Source organism: Lissotriton helveticus, chromosome 3_1 (assembly GCF_964261635.1).
Source record: "Lissotriton helveticus chromosome 3_1, aLisHel1.1, whole genome shotgun sequence".
NCBI lineage: Eukaryota > Metazoa > Chordata > Amphibia > Caudata > Salamandridae > Lissotriton > Lissotriton helveticus.
Window position 1 is genome coordinate 1,323,433,714 of NC_136061.1, and position 20,617 is coordinate 1,323,454,330.

Sequence of the window (20,617 nt, forward strand, 5' to 3'; positions counted from 1 at the left end):
ACTTGAGAGATTACAATTGACAATGTCAGAACGACGTGTCATTGAATGGATAATACATGGGATAATAAATATTCCGATATCAACTTTCCAGTTTCAATACTGCCAAAAATATATACAGGCAGGCCAGTATGAAAGGTTGGGTAAAGGATACATTAAGTCAACATGGAACTTGCCCTATACACACGCATGTGTTAGTAATAAAGGACAAAGTGTGTTCCTTAGTGGCAATAATTGTGAAAGGTCACTAAGCGGTACACTTCTGGGTCAGGGTATTAGTTTGCATGGAGCATGTGAAGGGACTTCAAATAACCTTTCATGTCACCAGTAGGAACACCTGCAACACAAATAGAACCATTCTTTAGGAGACTCTCGAACGGGAGTTACATTCTAATTGTAGATCACAGTTGTTGCAGTTTGTTGCCCGGAAAACCTTATCTCATAACCGTGACTAGGAAGGTCATGTGCTGTGAACGAGTATTGTTCCCAAACGATGCACGAGACAGGGAGGCAAGGTTATGGCCCAGCTTGAAAATTGCTTCTATTCGAATTGATACTTTAAGCAGAATGAAGACAGTGCTCCTACAGACGCCGACCCGGTTAACGTCATCAAAAGAAACGTATGATCTCCAAGTTGCAAGGACAACTGCTGAGATTCATTCACTGTTATCAACCAATTCCCCCATACATTTCGCAGAAATACTGAGCGAAATCTTAAATATTTCTGATACAAGTGGAATCTCTAGTGTATTTAAGACAGTGTTTTCAGGAGCTTTAACCCCATTCAAAGCCATACTGGGTATTTTTCCTGACTTTGTCCCTTCCATCTTTGGCGGACTTCCTCTCCTTTTGGGACTAGTGGCAGGACTCCTATTTTTGATCCTGTTACTTCGCTATGGCAAACCATGTCACAGACATGACTCCAGAAACAATGAAAGAAACAATCCGAGTTATTGGCTACCGGGACCGCATAACTAAAGTCCTTGGACTAGCACGGCTGCGAGATTTAAATATGACCTGGTTTCTTTCATTTAGACCGATGTGGCAGCGTTGTGTTATGCCTGTATTAAGGTGCTTGCTATGCGGCGAAGAATGCGTGTTGGACACCTGTCTAGCACTACAATCGGATATGCCAATGGACGCAGAGACTTTGTTGGGTCCGGTAACGGCTCATGCATTGTGCTGTCCCCAGCGGCTACCAATCCTGATGACGGCATTCGTGGAGACTTCACCACTACGATTGAGGGGTAGTGAAGTACAAGATGAAAGCAGCATCGATCAGGTACGACCTTCTGTCAGCCATGCTGATAACAACATCAATGAAGGCAATCATGCTCATGAATGCATGGTAACAACATTAATAGGTACATATATCTTGTTTGCTATCCTTAACATATTTCTAATACATAGACATTCCTATCCGAATCTAAGCATTCAATATTTAAAATAATATTATCCTTCTGCATATCCCTATTTGAGCCCACGGCAAGGTCAATGACTGGTCCCCGATCCTGATCAAACTATGGCCGCACTCCAACCGAAGTGGGCATGGCAAGTGGTGTAGTGTAGTTCCTATATTCCCAATAGGCTCTGCGCATTGGAATGTAAAGTATAATGCGTACAGCAAGAAGAGTATTATAAAATAATACTGTAAAAGCATGGTATGGTTTCTAAGCCATAAAAACATACATAAATAACAAAGGCTAAAAAGTACTCAACGGGTGCTTCTAAAATACGCCTACCCCATTGTACCTAACCTAAGTCTAATACAAGGGAAGAAGTAAGTATGGTGTAGCTTAGGTTTAGTTTCTTTGCTAAGAATCTATCCAAGATTTCTCTTAGGGTCTAATTAGCTCCGTACCTTGGTTTTAGAATGTCGGAGGTCTGGTATCTCTATCTCAGACTCGATTTCCCAGCACCCCGCGAGGGAAGCTTGGAAACTTGGAAACACTGGAGCTGGATTCTCAGCGAGAGAAAGGCAGCCTCTTGATCAGTGCGTCAGCTGGAGTGTCGGCTTCCTTCGGCACTTGCTGTAGCGAGCTGCGTCGGGGAAGTAGATAGTCGAACTGCTCCAAACCACCATGTATTTGCTAGGGCAAGTGTAGGAATATTTATACCTTGAAGGTGCCTGGTTTGACGTAAAGTCGGACATAATAACGTCACCAAAGAACCCCAAGGGAATGATAGTTCTTTGAAAACGCCATGATTTCTAGGACAAATCAGTATTCAAGAAAGGCGATGTCCCTGACTGCTGAAGCCAGTTTTCCAAGAAAGCATTGAGGCTTTTTGGAATCAGTGGAAGTAGCCATGCCTGTATTTGGACTGGATGGTCTATGTCTAAATATGGTTATGATTTCTATGCCTATATAAGGGCATGAATCGGTAAATTAAGCTTGGATCCTAAAATGCTACACAACAGTGGGCCCATTCACCAGGAGGGTTCTTCCCCCCCCGAGCACCCATTACGCCCACCGATTATCTCCATAAGGGGCCCTTGCAGTTATGCAGTTTACTTGCGCCCTTGTGTGCGTCTGGGATGGCCAACAAGCCTACTGGAAAGCGTAGCTCCCCTCCCACTGCAACCTTCCAGCCAACCGGCTGTAACTACACATGTAGTTCCATGAAAGACCACTTGTCCCTCCCCCTTGGGCGACCCCATTAAAGAATCGCGCTGCCTGCTAAGGACCTTACATTTAAGCTCACCAATCATGACCTTACCGCCAAAGGCTTGCATAGTTGCCCGACTATCAGGTCCCCCCCATCACTCAACCAAAGGTCATGCCCTGTCCCTTGACCCAACTAACCAAGCCAGAAGGTTTTCCATGAAGAGTTTATTACCCAACTTGGACAAGTGGACACCGTCTTTCAAGAATAACAGCTTCCCCCTGATGCACCCATGGGCGATCGTCTGTAAATGTGGGGCTCAGAATAACCTATCCATTTTGTAATTTATCCTTTTCACTGAGTGGTTCAATGCCCTCACAGACTCCCATCCCCCGCAACTGGAATCTTGGAATCATATGTGACCACGCCAGGACGGACCCCGGACATAGCTGTGTCAACCAACCCACTTCAGTGATCAGTGTTCAACCAGACCTCGCCTACCCAGATGTACCAGATCATTCCCTCCGAAGTGTAGGATAAAAACCCTAGGTCAAGCCCCTTCCTTGTCCTCTGCACTTCACTCTTAGTGAAACCCCTTGCTGCCGCTTCAGTGGCAGCCCCTATCATGAATGAGTGTGTTCCAAAACTGCTGGGGTTCAAACCTGCCTTCTGCACTGCCATATCCATGACCCTTTTAAATTGAAATCCCGTGAGTGGGGTAACATCAGCATGAATTAATAATGGCCCCCGCCCCCTTTGGCCTGCGTGCCAAGAAAGCCTCAAGGTTGGTGATAGGGCAGCAAGGGTTCCCCTGTGCTGGATGCAATACCACCCCTCCTCCCTGGGCCTCCTGATTGGTCTTAGATCTCTGAATGGATATGAACAAGGAGTCGCTGTGGATCCTGACATGGCTAAACTGTAGTCCCCCCTGCCCATCCTGTTTGTCCTTTGAGACCAATTCCCCAATTCTAAAAGCGCCATAAAATGCCAGTGAAAAGGCGGCGCTGAACAAGAAAACTGCTGCCTCAGTGTTGCAAACCTGGCCCAGAATCCCAAGTATCAAGGACAAGGTATTAACCCCAAATGGCCGCCTTGGGTCCAGCTGTAAATCTTGGAGTCGCTGCCACCCCTTCAAAGATTTCTTCACTGTGGAAGTATTAGTGGGATCCCTCTTACCCCTTGCTTGCGCGAAGAAAGAGATAGCCGCTACATGACACCTTGCTGCTGCTACTGAGCGCCCCATATCTTTCATTGAGCCCAGGTAAGAGAGAACTGACCCAGTGTCATGCCACCTTCCCTCCTTTCTGTCCCCAAGAAGTTACAGTAATCCCAAAATGCCCCTTTGTATGCACTCCTGGTTCAGGGTGCTAGGCTGGTTGCCACGAGGTCCGGTAGTTGTGGGTACCAAGTTCCCAAAGCCGCTCTGGGAACGGTGTTGGGTTCTCTGCCGCTGCTGGGAGATGCGGCCTGAATACCTGCATCTTAAAGCGAGAGAGCGCATCAGCAGCATGATTTAACATCCCCGGGACATGCTTAATCCTAAATTGTGTATTCAGTTTCATACACAACAGAATTATTTCCTTCAACAGACGTAGGATCATCTTACACCTTGCTGCCTGTTGATTGATGCATTCTACTACCATCATGTTGTCTAACCAAAAAACCACTGATTGATTCCTCAGTTGCTCTGGCCAAACCCTCAATGCCACGTAGATGGGGAACAGCTCTAAAAAGCCAATGTTGCATTTTAGCCCGTTTGTAACCCACCATGCTGGCCTGCGCTGAGCCACCCACTCAGTACCTAGTATAGCTCCGAAACCCTCACTACCTGCAGAGTCAGTAATTAAACCTAACTCTGCGGAAGGTGTGAGTGGACCCGGTCATAGTACTGTACCGTGGAAGTCACACGGGAATGCCACCCAAATCCACATATCCTACTTAACCTCACCGGACAGCCTGGTGTGATGATGTTTCTCTTTGAAACTTGACATGGCTTGTGAGATGGATCGTGAGAATGGTCATGCCATAGGGATAACCCACAAAGCAAAGTTTAACTGACCCAAGGTCTGCTGTAGCTGATGCAGCGTAACCTTCTCTTTTGCCAAGCATTGCTGCAAAGCTGCCCTGAACTTTGTGATCTTTTCTTTGGGCAGCCGTGAGCAATCCCTGAGCACCGTCCAACTCTATCCCTAAGAATTCGATCAGTGTGGATGGCCTAACCATCTTCCCTTCTGTCAGTGGTACCCCAAAAACCTGCGTGAGCATGCAGTATTCCTGTAGTGCCCACCCACACTCCTGGGAGCCTGGTGCTCCCAGGAAAAGGAAGTCATCAAGGTAATGCAAAACATACTGGTGCCCTGTCACCTGTGTAAAAGCCCATTCCAAAAAGGAACTGAGGGGCATATTATCAAGGACAGGCGATACATTATCGCCGCTTTTATCGGCAGGAAACTGCCGATAAAGCGGCGATAATGGCCTTGATAATATGCTCTATGAATTCCAATCGAAGCCCATGTTAGATGTGTTCACATCTAACATGGGCTTCGATTGGAATTCATAGAGCATATTATCAAGGCCATTATCGCCGCTTAATCTGCAGTTTCCTGCCAATAAAAGCGGCGATAATGTATCGCCTGTCCTTGATAATATGCCCCATATTTTTTGAAAGTAAGCACAGGAGACCGAGCAACCCATAGGCATGCATTTATCAATGTAGTACTTCCACCTGCAATTGGAAACCCAGAAGATGAAAATCTAAAGGATGGACTGGCAACAAGCGGAATGCTAACTCAATGTCTGACTTCACCAGCAGTGCTCCAGGGCCCAAACCCCTGAGCATCTCAACAGCCTGATCAAAGGATGAGTACTTGATGGTGCACAGCTCATCATGAATGGCATCATTCAGGGATTGACCCCTAGGTGCAGAAAGGTTATGAATCAACCTAAATTGCCCAGATTCTTTTTTTAGGGACAACCCCTAGCGGAGAACAGACACAGTTCTTTACTGGTACGCTGTCAAATGGGTCTGCAATTCTGCCCAGGTGCAGCTCTTTCTCCATTTTTTCTGCTGCCACCCCTAGATTGGCCCTCACCGAGAGCTGGTTCTTGCATTCGGGTGAACTCTACATATTATGGAGTGGGAATCCTAAAACCATCACTGAAACCTTCTAGTAACAACCTGGAGGATGAAGGGCAATTATATCTAATTAACCATGGAATCAAGGCACTTGTTATTATGAGAGGACATGCTTTATTAAGTGAAATACCATCAATCCTGCTTCTTTCCCACCTATTCTTTGATTTCTTAAAACACTTGGATTCGGGGTGGGATGTATTGCCACAGAAAGAGCATGAGTGCTTGAACTTACACGTGCTTGCAGCCCTAGTGCGTGTACGCCTGTTGAAATCCCAACATGCCCCTTTTTTCCCACCCCCACTGGTGGAGCTAGCGGGGGGAAATGACCAAAAGGACTGAAAGGACTGGCTCTTGACACTGCCTTGTGCCTTCTGCCCCAAGTGGTCTAACCACGAAATCATGTCAATTTTGTCCCATGTGAGGGCAGGATCAGAAGTCTTCGCTCTTCCAAAATCTTTATCATATTCCTTCCATCCTATCTCACCATATTTTTCATGTGCCCCAGTGATCCTGCTCTGGTAGCATGCCATTTCTGCCGCTAGGCTTGGAAACCGGTCCGCCATAACTGCCATGTCAACTGAGAAGCCCCTCGCCCAAATAATCAAAGACTCCTCAATCCCATATTTCTACAATTCACTTGCCCATTCCTTCGAGAGCATCCAATCCTTCTTTTTCATGGCCTCCTCCCTTTCAGCTTCATCAAGCAGTAAAGAAAACATATTGACATAACTTCCTTTCTAAATGTTTTCTTTCATTTCCTGCGTTACATGTCTTGCCAGCTTTACCCGTGGGGTGCGTGTTTCCTCCACACCTAACACTTACCTGGTGCGGCAGCCCCTGCTGGCTCTACTGGCTTCTCCTTTGCTGCATCCGCGACTGTGCTGACTACTGGCAATTCCTTGCTGGCCCCGGGGGGGGCTGCCACAAACACTGGAGCGACAGGAGATGGAGCTCCCTGCCCTTCCCCTGGCTTACCGCCCGATGCCTTGTCTAACTGAGCCACTATCTACCTGGCCTTATCAAGTAATTTCTCCCCACTGCCAGCCATCCCAACTGCCGGGGACCAGTTCCCAACCTTCCCCAATCAGGGGAGGACCACTGCCAAACTGGCTACCAAATCCTGCTGAACTGGGGGAACCCCCACAGGGACCCCCACCGCAGGGACACCTGTGGTCTGTGGGCCACTACCTGCTGGTCCCAGTTGCTTCCCTGTACCTAGCGGAGCATCACCCCCACCACTGCCTGGTGGATTACTTCCCTCTGAAGGCCCTGGCTCCCCCGGACTGCCTGCAGGACTGGCATAGGGGCCACTGGCTCAATGGGTCCGTCTGCTCCCTCTCCCCTCGGTGCCCCCCTTCTTGGATCTACTCCTTTTGGGCACAGGAGGGAATGCTGCCTTGGGAGCCACCGCAGGTATTCTGGGCCTGTCCTCTACCTCTTTGTGCTCATCCACTTTATCCCTAAGGTCTGCAATGGCTTGACCCATTTCATCAACTTTTTTCAGTCTGTCCTCCATATCCACCATTTTACGCATCATTGCTTCCATGAAATTCTCCATGCGAGAGCGCTGCTCGCTTCGCTTTGCCTTAGGGCCATTACACCTATAAACAGCAATATCATATGACACACACGTGTAGAGAAGCACTACCAACTATACCAACTTTACAGTGCCCCCAACAAAGCTAAGGCACCCTTGGAGCAGACAATACAGACCAACTAGTCACTAACAAACACTCCCACAGCACAACATGGCCTAGGACACTGCCCGACCCTTACCTCGCAATCGTAGGGGGTGCACGACTAGCCAGAATCACCCAGGCAACTAGAGCCATGCCCACCAGCTAATCCAGTGGGTCAGGTGAGTAATCTCAAACCCGCGTGGCTCCCGGAAGCGCTGGAATGCAGGCTTGTCTGTGTCCCCTTGAAGTCCACATGCTGGAGACCCAAGAAAAAAAGGCTTCAAAACAGCACCCACGTTGCTGCTCTCTGCTGTGCAAAACCAGTAACAGCATACACTGCTCTCAAGGTGCTTGTTGGTGTCTGCCTGCATAACAAAGGAGAAGAAATTGCCCCCCGGCTGCCCAAGCTGCTCCCAGCCACAGAATAAACAAAATGCCCCTGATCAGCGCCGAAGCTCCCGTAGTCTAAGATGAGCGCCGACCTGCAAGAACACAAAAGAAATTGAATGAAGCCTCCTAGCGAGGCTGAGGAGCCCCCTGTGCCAGCTGAGGGGCAGCTGCCCAAGCTGCTCCTTTCCGCCGAGTTTAAGGAAATGCCCCGGTCCGCGCTGCAGCTAGCGCTGTCTCCGACGAGCACCGACCGCCTTTTCTTGTGATGTCCCAAAGCCCACAAAAACCGGAGCTATCACTAAGCCTCTGGCCGGGGCTGAGCGACGCTCCCCAGCTGAGTATTGCACGGTGTATGCGTAGCTGCAAGCTTTAGTCCCTCTGGATTCACTGGTGCGCTCTCACTCGTGGAGAAGTGTGGCTCAGGGGTTAGAGGCAGCAGACCCGGAAGCTGAGATCGGTCTTGGACTAGGGTTCAATTCCCCGCCTCGGCGGGTCTTGGGCTAAAAATTCCACGGACTCGATAATTCTCACCCCGGTGCCTCCTCGACTCACGGGTTCACACTCTGCGACTCTGGGCAATAGCTTGCTTAATCTCCACAACGGCCCCTCGTGGCGGGATGCCTGACTTTCACCTTGTGGATACCCTGCTATCTCACAGGGGAATACCAGGAAGGGTTCCCTAAGCAAGCGCCGGGAAACCCACTGCGGGTAGCTGTGCGCTATATAAGCTCAACTACATTTACATTTACAAGCGCCTCGTCCAACGACTCGCAGAGGTGGCAAAAAAGAAAATTCGATTAAGCCTCCTAGTGAGGCTGAGAGGTGCCCAGCGTAAGCTATGGGGGCGGCAAGCAAAGAGGCCGTTCTCGCCGCTCCCCAGCTTTTATGCTGCATCCAAGCCGGGAGCCGGTTCTAACCGGCCACCGGCGTTCAGCCGACGCGTGCACCGGAAGTTGCACCAGAAGTGATCACAATCACTTCCGGTTCACGAGCCGCCGTACCAATCTCCAGGGAGGCGCGTCCACCGCGTCACATTGTGCGCGGCCTGACCTACCTTCCCGTGGCGTCATCAGGGGCCGGCACGACTGCCATACTTGCGGCGTGTCCGAGGCCTGCCCCAGCCTTGCTTTTCTCTCCTGGGTTTATTTAACGGTAACCCAGGCAAAAAGATCTCCAGAACACACCCCTGGGACATCCTTGGACATGAATGTCCTTGTAGGTTGCTAAAAGGAGAAAAATAGGTGTAAGCGTGAGCTATGAATGTAGACCTTTTCTAGTAGTGGTCTTTGAGAACACACACATTACGGATGCACAAGCTGCAGGGTACATGATGCCACAGTGGGGCAGTTCTAGGGACTTCTTTTTGTTTTTGAAACTTTTTTCACTGGGCTTTTGGCATGTAAATACCATCTTGCATCCGATGAGGCAGATAGTACATTCATGTGCATCATCAGCAATTTGTCAGCAATTTATACAAAAACCATTACTCAGCTTCTTGTTAAAACTTCAGCATTGTCCTTGGCTCTTCATCGGACCCATTTCAACATTATGACTTAAACACAGTGTCAATCCCCAGGTTGATCTCTTCCTCGTGTGATTCAGCATGCCCCCGGCAAGTAACAGCTCCTCCCCATTCTGAGGCGGCTCAAATAAATACCCTCACAGGGTATCCCACAGGCTTCGAAGCCAGGAAGAAGGTGGTAACAACTCTGTATAGTTGAGTGATAGCTCCTGACAATAAAATCTTGTAGCCATTCCTAAAACTTAGAGGCCCTTCCCCTCCCCCACCTGCAGGCCATCCTTCATTTAGCTAAATAGCCCAAGGGAGACATACGTCCTTGTCAGTAGTTCCATCCCTTCATTGTATCCCAGCAGCATTGCGAGAGGGGTAATAGGAATCGGAGACCCTGTCATCTGCTCCAAGGCCTCAAAAATCTTTAGCAAGTAGTCGCTAATAGTCTTGTATACCATGCTAACTGTAGGAAATCTGCCCCTGCCCTACCACACCTGTCGCATTTTTCATTTGGCTGTAAGTGAAATATGTGGAGCCGAGCAGGGGGATAATACAGCCGGTGCAAATATTTAAACTGTATAATTTGAAGTCTACTGCTTGCCGATATCTTTCCCGTTTGCTGGCAACAGTATCGCCATTGTCCATCATCAAGTGGTGGGCCTAGTTCCTGATCCCAATGCAGACGCGAGCCACTGCAGCTCAGTGCTCCCTTTCTAAATACTATAATAGAGCAGCGAGATCACGTGTGGGGTTATTGCTTTGGAGCAATATCTGCAAGGAAGACAGCGCTGGAGGTTCCCTGTGGAAATCGGGGATGGATTTTTTTAACATCTTGTCTTAGCCTAAGGTATAGGAACAGTTCCATAGGGGTGGGTTCAGCTTCTCTAAACAACGTCTCGCTATCCCGGAATAGGCCTTCTTCATTTAAGTCCCGTCTTTTCCTTCACCCCAACCCTCCGAGCATTTGGCGACCCCCAGTTTCGTGTGTCACCGGAAGTTTCGGATATGAAGGGACTACCAATAATGGAGAGTACAACATGGGTGCCTGCAATTGCTTGGCTATACCCCACCTGGCCGCAGAAGTGAATACGACCGTTGAAGGGGATTTGCATACCTGGGTCGGGGAGGCATCCCAAAGAACGGCATTATGGGAACAGGGTACATGTAGTCCTGTTCAATGGCCAGATGCGGCATATACGGGGGGTTGAAACCAGTATGTTGCGAAATGCGCCTGGCACATAAGAAATAGAGTTCCATATCCATATGTTTCCCGCCCCATGACAAGTGAATAAGCTGAGTTTTTAGAGTTTTGAAAAGTGCCTGGCCGGGTTGTAAGTAATGTTAATAAAGATATAAGTAACTTTGGAAACACCACCATCTTTAATAATGAAATCTGGCCTGCCAAAGAGAGGGGCATAGAAATGCACCTCGTTATAGAGTCCGTCAGAGCATCCAGTGCCCTTCCGTAATTGGCACACATCAATTCTGCCCTATCCCTTGTAACAACTATCCCCAAGTACTTGATCTCCGAGTAACACCAGGCCAGTGGATAGTCCTGGACACACCATTGGACCGTAGGGGTAAGAGGAAACATCGGGGAGTTTTCCCCATCGACATGTATTCTGGAACGAGCTCCAAAGTTAATGAACTCCTGTAGTATAGGATTGAGACTAAGTTCAAGGTCACAAATATACAGCGTGATGTAAGCTGCATAGCGAAATACTAGCAAATGCCTCTTGGACTATTGAATCCCACAGTCCCGGTGGTATTGCCGGAGCTTGGCTGCGAGCGGTCCTTTTAGCCAGCACAAATAAAAGTGGGGATAATTGGCATCCTTGCCTTGTACCCCACGTGATATTAAGGGGGAGAGCACATCCTGTTGATCAATACCCCCTACTGGGGCTGGCTGTATAGTAACTCAATCCATGCCAGGAAGTGGGTGGATCCCATTTGGCACAAGATACAGAGTAGATAGTCCCATTCCAGAGAATCAAATGCTTTAGTGATGTCCTGAAAGATCGCCACCGTGGAGCGATTGGGGTCAATATCCTGCATTAAAGCAAAGAGGGTCCGGAGATTATGTGATGTTGCGTGCCCATGGATGAACCCTGACTGATCAGGCAGAACTAGGGAGTCCATAAGCAAGCTCAACCAGTTAGCAAGCACTTTCACCAGTATTTTCACATTGCCTTTTATCAGGGATAGGCGTCTATACGATTTACACCTTTCCTCCGGTTTCCCTAACTTCGGTTTGGAAGTGATTAATGCCTCCTGCATCGATAGAGGAAGGATGCCAAATTCCCTGACCTCCTCATTTAGGGATTCAGGATAAGGGCTAATCAGTCCAGGTAAGCTTTATAAAAGTCAGCCGGATGGCCATCCGGTCCAGGGGAGGGACCAGAGCAAAGCTGCATAATAGCTGCCCTGATCTCATACTGCTCAATGTCAGCAGAGAGGAACTGTCTTTGGGAATCTCCTAGCCATCCCAGTGCCACATCCTCCTGATACTGTTCCAATTCTAAGGGTTGTGTCCTCTGTGTTGTGTATAATGCAGTATAGAATTTATGGAATGCCTGCAGTATGTCTGGTGGGTCTCTGTATGCTCCCCTGCCCAATTCTGTTTTCTCTAGTATAGTGTTAGACAATATATGTTTACGGATCAGTTCAGCAAATGCTTTCCCAGGTCTCCCTCTCTTCCCATACCTGTGGGCTTGGCAGTATTTCCCGCTGAACAAGCATTCTCGCTCCACTGGTTCTTGACACCCTCCGTATGGTGACCTTGAAGCCCTCCCGCACTGTTGCCCGCAGTGGAACAGAACCAGTGTTGTGATGGAAGAAGTCTTGTATCTCCTGCCCCACCTCAATCCTAAACAGGACATCTTAGAGAGCCGGGGGGAGTGCCACCAGGATAGGTAGGGTGGAGACGTGCAAGGGGGGCCAACATCATCATAACCGGTGGGTGGTCCAAAAAGGTTCACTCCAGAAGGGACACTTGTTGCAGCCAGGGACCTAGCCCTCTAGAGAGCAGCCAATAATCGAGCCATGACCACGAGGAATGGCCCGTAGAATGAAATGCATCTTCAGCGCTCAAGGGATGGAGAGCTCTCCAAGCGTCCAATAGGTGATATGCCTCAGTAATACCTCGGACTTGTCCAATGACATCGTCTAATGGTGGGCCTGCGGGTGTGATCTGTCCTGTTGCGGGTCAATAGTGTTTTTGAGATCCCCTCCCCACACAATATGAGTGAACCCTATATCAGTAATCTTCCACCAAAGGTTGGTAAAAAATTCCGGGTCATCACTCTTGGGTCCGTAACAGCTCACAAAAGTAATGGAGTACGATGCAAGTCTGTCCCACATGAGGCGATAGCGACTCAGGGAGTCCTTCATTGATCCCATCCGCACATATGGGACACTCTTCTTAATAAGTATCACCGTCCCCCTGGCATATGTGGAATATGCTGCAAAGCCTCTGTGGGCCACCCACCGAGAGGCAAAGGTGATGGGGACAGAGGGATCCAGGTGTGTTTCTTGGAGCATGGCAAAATGAATATTGTGCCTATCCAAATAAGCCAGAATGTGCGTGTGCTTACGGGGTTACGCAGGCCTCGCACATTCCACGTTAGGAAGTTATATCCTTGTCTCATGAGCTTATTCGCCAAATATATGTATCTGCCTGGACGAGATCTTGGGTCGTCGACAAAGAATTTCTAGAATATTCCCAATGAGTAGCACCAGAACATAGATGTCTTTCTCAGTAACATGATAGATGCTGTAAATTTCCCCTTCCCTTCCCTCCCCCCCACCCGCAACAGCAGCCCAAACTTGCAGGAGACAATGCCCCTCCCCGTCCCAACAAAGAAAGAAGAAACAGCCATGATCTCATGAACATATATGCTTGCAATGCTATAGCAAGCAAGTGAGCCTTGCTGAAGGCTGCCACGGTGAGCACTACTTGTGGCCTGTTGCAGACACCGAAAAGAAAATAGATTAAGAGAAGATAAAGTGGGGTATCGACTAAAGGAGCAGATTAATGAAGAAGCAGAGAGAACGTGAAACAGAAAAGAAAGCATGATCAAACCAAAAAGCGGAAAAAGTTTGCATTAGGGGTGTCCTTCTGGGGTGTCTCTCTAGGGCGCAGCAGAGTCCCCAGAGTGAACGAGGGTGCCCAGGGAGTTATGATAAGGGTCCCAATAGTCTGAAGTGCTGGCCAGCAGTTCGAGGGAGGGACAGAATGATCATCGTATTAACACTTTCTTGCAGCGGTGACTGCCAACAGGTAGATAACGTGGCAACATTATGGTTAAACTTCCAAGCACTGTAGTGTAGCCCAGATCTATAAGTATCGGGCCCACCGCATCACCTCAGCCCGGCTCAGACAGTTGCGAAGGAGATCGGCAGGCATCTCGGGTCGGTGCTGTAGGGGTCGTTCCACAAGCGATCATCTTCAAAATGTCGGTCACCTGTTGCTTAATGGCAAAGAAATGCTGTCTCCCTTGATGTATAACCCGCAGGCGTGCAGGGTATAGAATGGTAATGTTTGCTTGTTGAAGCTTCTTTTGTCCTGTCACAAATTTCTTCCGAGCATAATCAAATTAGCAAGCAGCCTGGAAGCCGAATTATTTTATTTTTAAATCAGCAATTCAGCCATGTACACCCCACACACCTACGTACACAGTTCAGTTCAGTTCTTTATTTATTTCGGTGGTTAAAAACCATCATAAAAATACATAACATAACATTACATATCCACATATAATCATACTGAACATTACAATATTAAAAACTGATTTAAAAGATATTATTATTACAAGCTTTTACCAAAAGGAGGGAGCAGTAAATTCATATCATCATCCATCAACCCCTTGTATTTCTTAGTTTGACCACAATTTTTAAAAAACTCATAACAGTACACAAGGTACGCATCTCAGTTGCTCTTTGCAAGAATAATAAAGCAGTTTTGGCATGGTAAATTTCTGCTTCTTTTAAAATGTCCACCAGGAATCTTCAACGCGGCATTTTATAAAAAGAACAAAATAATACAAAATGAAGGGTGTCCTGCGGAGACCTATTGTCTCAGCCGCAGGCACCCTTCTGCTCAATTGTTAATGAAAAACCAGACGGGTAAGCTAAAACATGGTGTAACAAATTGAGCCTAAAACGAGTCATTAAAAACCTCTCATGTGGACTATAGATTAAAAAGAGATACGGTTCCATACCTATTTCATTGCTTACAAGCGAGTGGGCTACTAACGAGGATTTATTAGAGTCAAATTCATTCCTCCTGTGAGGATCGTATTTTTCTATTAGCTGCTTTCGAACATGATATTTGAAAGAGCTATCCACATTAGAAGGATCAGAAAATAACACTTGCTGGTCAATAGACTCTAGGGTTTCTTTAATGTATTTTAGCCAGGGGATTTGCAACCATCTGTCTCTCCGGAGACAATCCATAATGATCTGTCTAGTTAATTCAGCATTTGGGTTTAGCCAAATTCTAAACCAGGTCAAAATTGGTCTCACTCTGATCAGGTCAGATATATATGGGGTGCCAAGCTCTTTATGTGTGATGGCTGCCGGGATGCTCTGAGGTAGCTTTAAAAGTTTCTTTAAAAATTTGTCTTCCTCTACCTGTATCTGGTGTGCATCCCTAAAACCCCACACCTCTGCCCCGTAGGTGGCTTTGGAGGTACTGGCTGCTCTATACAGTGTCATCACCTCTTCGGGAGACCAACGACCCATCCTTCGTGCAAAGTTTAATATGGCCCCGTTTGCTGAAACAAGTTTCCTGGACCTTTCCTCAATCAATGGAGCAAACTTAATCTTTTCATCAAACAGGAGACCCAGGTATGGAAAAGTGGTCACAGTATCCAATACATGAGTTCCTATTTTGAACACAAATCTCTTGTGAGGTTTTTTACCTGCCACCATGATGAAAGACTTGGTTAGGTTAACAGAGAGATCCAGATTCCTCATGAATTCAGCAAAACCGGTGATTAAGAGCTGGAGACTCACTGCTGTTCGAGCGAGAAGGACCGCGTCATCTGCGTACAACAGTGCCGGTATATGGCGCGATCCCACTCTTGGGCAGTCAGTTCCCAGTGTCAGCAAGGCACTCTCTAGGTCATTTATGAAAAGGGAAAATAGGAATGGAGCCAGGACACACCCCTGCCTCACCCCGCCAGAGCACGGGAAGGGATCAGTACTCACCCCCCGCGCTATAGCGGACCTTGGCAGTGGTGTTCCAGTGTAGTTCCTTAAGTATATTGATCAGGTCTGGGTCAATTCCCAATCTAAACATAATTGCCCAGAGTTTAGCTCTATTGACATTGTCAAATGCCGCTGCCAGGTCCATGAATCCCATATACAGGGTCCCGTCATCTGACTTGATGTATTTAGCTGCTAAAAGATATAAATTGAGACATTGGTCACGTCTTGACTTGCCTGTACGAAAACCACACTGGGTGTCCACCAAGGTATTATGAGTGCCAGTCCACTCTATCAGGCGGTTGAGAATTGCCCTACCTAATACTTTGGCCGAGACATCAATCAGCGAGATTGGTCTGTAGCACTGTGGGTTGTCCCTGCAGCCTTTCTTGTATATGGGGACGATCACTGCGGTTGACCAGGACCGCGGCAAACCGGTTTTAATTGCGGCATTAAGTACTCGGGTCATAATCGGTGCCCATAGATTCGTATTACTTAAGAATAGATCTGGGGGGGTGCCGTCCGGGCCTGGTGCCTTATTACGCGTCAGCCCTGACACTGCTTTTAGAACTTCAGAGAAAGAGAATTCTAGTCCGGATGCCCTAGGTCCCTCCCACATCCCATCCCCAATATCTACCTCCTGTTGATTGTACAGAGTTTTAAAATGGTTAATCCATTGGTCTGGTAGTATATTGGTACTGATTACTGGTGTGCTTGAGTCTTGGTAGCAGGGCCTATTTATAATTTTCCAGAATTGGGCATAGTCCCTATTTTCCCCAGCTTCTCTCAGGTCTGCCCAAACTTCCTTTTGGAGGGCACTCTTCCTTCTCTTAACCTGCATTTTATAGTTCTGTCTACATTGGGCGATTTCATTTTTGTCTCTCGGGGCCTTCTTTAAGCTCTGTTTTAATTCTCTTAGAGCCCTCGAGCAGTTCGTATCGAACCCTCTTGGTGAGGATGGTTTCTTGATTGGTCTCTTGGTTTTTAATAGCCCTTCCACTAATTTAGTTATAGATTCGTAAGCCAGAACCACTCCTCTGCCCTCTATCGCAAGGTCAAGGCAAGTCTTTATGTGCTCTTTCCCTTTGCCCACTAAGTTGGTGTAGAAATCCTGCGGATCGATCATTGCCCACTTCATGCGCCTCCCTTGGTCCGTTGGTTGGATTATAGTACTTCCCCCCCAGGTTTTTTGCTGGTGGATCATTATATTTGATTTCCAGGAAGAAGGGATTGTGATCGCTGAAGGGGCTCCACTCTGATCTTACTCTTATAATCTGATCTTTAGCAAAGGCAGAGATTACTATGAAGTCTATTATAGACGCACAGCCTCTACCTTTGAACGTGGGTATGAGAGTCTCCCCAGCTTTCAGCGGAACCAGATCCATCGTATGGGTAAGCGCAAAGCTGTCTAGAAGCTTCATCAACAATGTGCCCTCCTTATTGTGTACAAAATGGGGGCCCTTTTCTACAGGGCAGGAAGACCAATCAGGCGAGATGGGGAATAACTTAGGGCACAGATGACAATTAAAGTCCCCCATCAACAGAATAGTTGGTTCAAGCCCTCCCTGACTTAGATCTGTTTCCTCATTTATCCTACTCTCGAGCTCTAGTAATATAGGGTAATTTCCATCAATTGGGCCCGAATTATAAAATTTTAAAATTAGAAGTCTCTGCCCCTGCCCCTGGAATACAACTGCTTGTATTGTATCTGACACCCATTCAGGTTGTGACCAAATGCCCTTTAGGTCTAGATCTGCATATATCACTAGACCTCCTTTTGCTCTCCCAGAATTCTCTTCTTTAGCTGATCTAAAAAAACATTTATAGCCCTCCAGTTGACATGAGTCAGAATCTCGCGCCCATGTTTCTTGTAGAGCTATAATATAAAAACCTGTTATATATTCTATCCACTCCTTATTTTTAAATTTTGCCCCCAAGCCTGCTATATTCCAAGACAGAAATGTTAGTCCTGCCCTATTCGCCTTCCTACCCTCTGTACTGGTATCCTTTGTTCTACAGTCACCTGGTTCTATGGGTTCTGGGGCATTTGCGATCTCGACCCGCTGATTAGGGGGTTCTTCCAGCCTCAATTTTTGCTAGTTCCTGGCGCTGTCAGGACCAACCTCTATTGCAGAACATAAGTGTTCCCCGATTTCTAATGGTATTACAGACTCATTTTCCCTGGAAGGTAGTCAGTCATTTTCCTCAAGCGACTGCAAAGGGGCAAATCTGTTTCTCCACTGAGAATAATCTCGTGGAGATAGAAACTGATCAGAGTAGCTTGTGGGTCTGGCTCTTTGTGTGTATTGTGGCATTCCATGATTCCACCCAACATTATCAGCGTTGTTACTACTCCTGTTCCTTGGGTAAAAATACCCAAGCGGGAGCGCACAAATTGTGCTAGTGTGATTTCTGTTGGGGTTTTTCAGGATATAGTCCACCAGTCTAGTGTCTCTAAAATTTGCTACTATGCAATCCCCTCTTATGTCCTTCTTCCTACCCCCGAGCCAATTAACTCTTCTTACATGGACTATCTCTCCTCTTTCCCCATTATTTAATGGTCTGTGTATATTCAACCACTTGGAGATTTTCGCATGTAGTTGGGAGTGTGATTCTTTATCTGAGGCCCTAATTTCCGGGACCCCTGCAAATACTATGACAAAGGGGCTGGCATCTGGGGGGAGATTTATGTGTGGAGGGGCGCTATCTCTAATAGAAAAAGGGTCAGGATCCATATAGGATGAGCTGTGGGGACCATTTTTTGGGTAGTGGTCTATCTGCCCCCGTTGCATTAAAGGTTGTAGTGGGGCTTTTTCACTGTTTTTAGAGCTCGTCTTATGGTTGCATCCCCCTCTCTGCTCTTGGGGAACTTTCGGAGCTTCATGTATCTGAGCAATTGTATGCTGGGTGTGGCTAACACAGTTGTTACTTGACAGTGTGTTTTTGTCAGTGTTACCGTTAGTGGCCACATTACTTGGCTGGTTGGAGCCAATGGGGGGTTTCTTAATTGTGAGTTCTAATATCTTGCTTTGTTTAGACAGCTCATTCGCTATTTTATCCACCTTGCTTATAATGGGTTTCAACTGAGCAATTAAAAAGGTTTCTAGGTGTTTTTTAAGATCTTCTAGGACTTCCTCGATCCATCCGGGTGGGTTTATATTTGTGTGAACATTATCGTCTACCAGGATAACCTCTTGCCTATTTTTTTGGGGCCGGACATCTCTTGTGAGTGGTTTATTTTGTCTCTGTTGTCCCTTAATCCTCCCTCGACGTGTTGGTTTTCTCTGGGGGGTCACTTCGCTAAGGCCGGAGGTTTCTATCTCCAGGGAGGGTGGAAGTTGAGCACATGGGACTGCCTCAGTTGCGTTATTTGGAGAGGCTACATTTTCCGTCATATTTGGACTATCAGCTAATGATGGATGTCTACAAGGTGTTGGCATAACTGTAATGGGGCTAGGTGAGGAAGATAGACTCCTTTCCATGCGTTCTATTTCCCCGGATACTTTCTTTAGCATCAGGTCAATTGCGGTGTTTTTTTCCCCCTTACTTGGGGCTAAGTCTTTTGGTTTTGCCAATGTTTGTTTGGGGTTTCAGTTTGGCGAGCTTTACTCATAAACGAGCGTGTTTTAGGGTGGTTGGACATATTATGGTCTAGCTCTTTTCCTCCCCCAAACAACAACCACAAATCCTTAAAGTGAGTGATCCAATGACTCAACACATAACATTGACTTAAAAAAGCTTAAATGGCTTAAGCCCCTGACCCCCCTCTTCCTACGACAACAGCTTAGAATCACAGTTTTGTTTATAGTCTTGAATACAGATGTTCAGTCCAGAACCAAACTAAACAGTACCTGTCACAATGTGTCCGTGCCAAGGGGGGTGGCCCGTCCCGTCCCTGGTCGTCCCCGGACGGCCACAGACGGCCCGCCCTTTGCCCAGGCTTAGCCCGGCATCCCGCGAGGGAGGGTTGCCTCTGTTTTTATGCGCCTCCTGGCGCTGACGAATGACCACGCGGGTTGCGTGGACTGCTGGGAGGTGTAGTCCTCCTGCGCTCCACTCGGCGGCCGGCTCCCTAGGTGTCAGCGGGAGCAGGGCAGCGGGAGGCAGGGGCAGTTCGGCGGCAAACAAGGAAAAGGGTTGCAGCACCCCACAATGCCCAGAGGGTCTCCAGGGGGTCAGCAACAACGGTGGCAAGTAGGTCGTCTCAGGTGCGCTCCCCCCACTCAGCAGGGCTGCCTCTGTTTTTATGCGCCTCCTGGCGCTGACGAATGACCACGCGGGTTGCGTGGACTGCTGGGAGGTGTAGTCCTACTGCGCTCCACTCGGCGGCCGGCTCCCTAGGTGTCAGCGGGAGCAGGGCAGCGGGAGGCAGGGGCAGTTCGGCGGCAAACAAGGAAAAAGGCTGCAGCACCCCACAATGCCCAGAGGGTCTCCAGGGGGTCAGCAACAATGGCGGCAAGTGGCGGCAAGTAGGTCGTCTCAAGTGCGCTCCCCCCACTCAGCAGGGCTGCCTCTGTTTTTATTCGCCTCCTGGCACTGACGAATGACCACGCGGGTTGCGTGGACTGCTGGGAGGTGTAGTCCTCCTGCGCTCCACTCGGCGGCCGGCTCCCTAGGTGTCAGCGGGAGCAGGGCAGCGGGAGGCAGGGGCAGTTCGGCGGCAAACAAGGAAAAGGGCTGCAGCACCCAACAATGCCCAGAGGGTCTCCAGGGGGTCAGCAACAACGGCGGCAAGTGGCGGCAAGTAGGTTGTCTCAGGTGCGCTCCCCCCACTCAGCAGGGCTGCCTCTGTTTTTATGTGCCTCCTGGCGCTGACGAATGACCACGCGGGTTGCGTGGACTGCTGGGAGGTGTAGTCCTCCTGCGCTCCACTCGGCGGCCGGCACCCTAGGTGTCAGCGGGAGCAGGGCAGCGGGAGGCAGGGGCAGTTCGGCGGCAAACAAGGAAAAGGGCTGCAGCACCCCACAATGCCCAGAGGGTCTCCAGGGGGTCAGCAACAACGGCGGCAAGTGGCGGCAAGTAGGTCGTCTCAGGTGCGCTCCCCCCACTCAGCAGGGCTGCCTCTGTTTTTATGCGCCTCCTGGCGCTGAC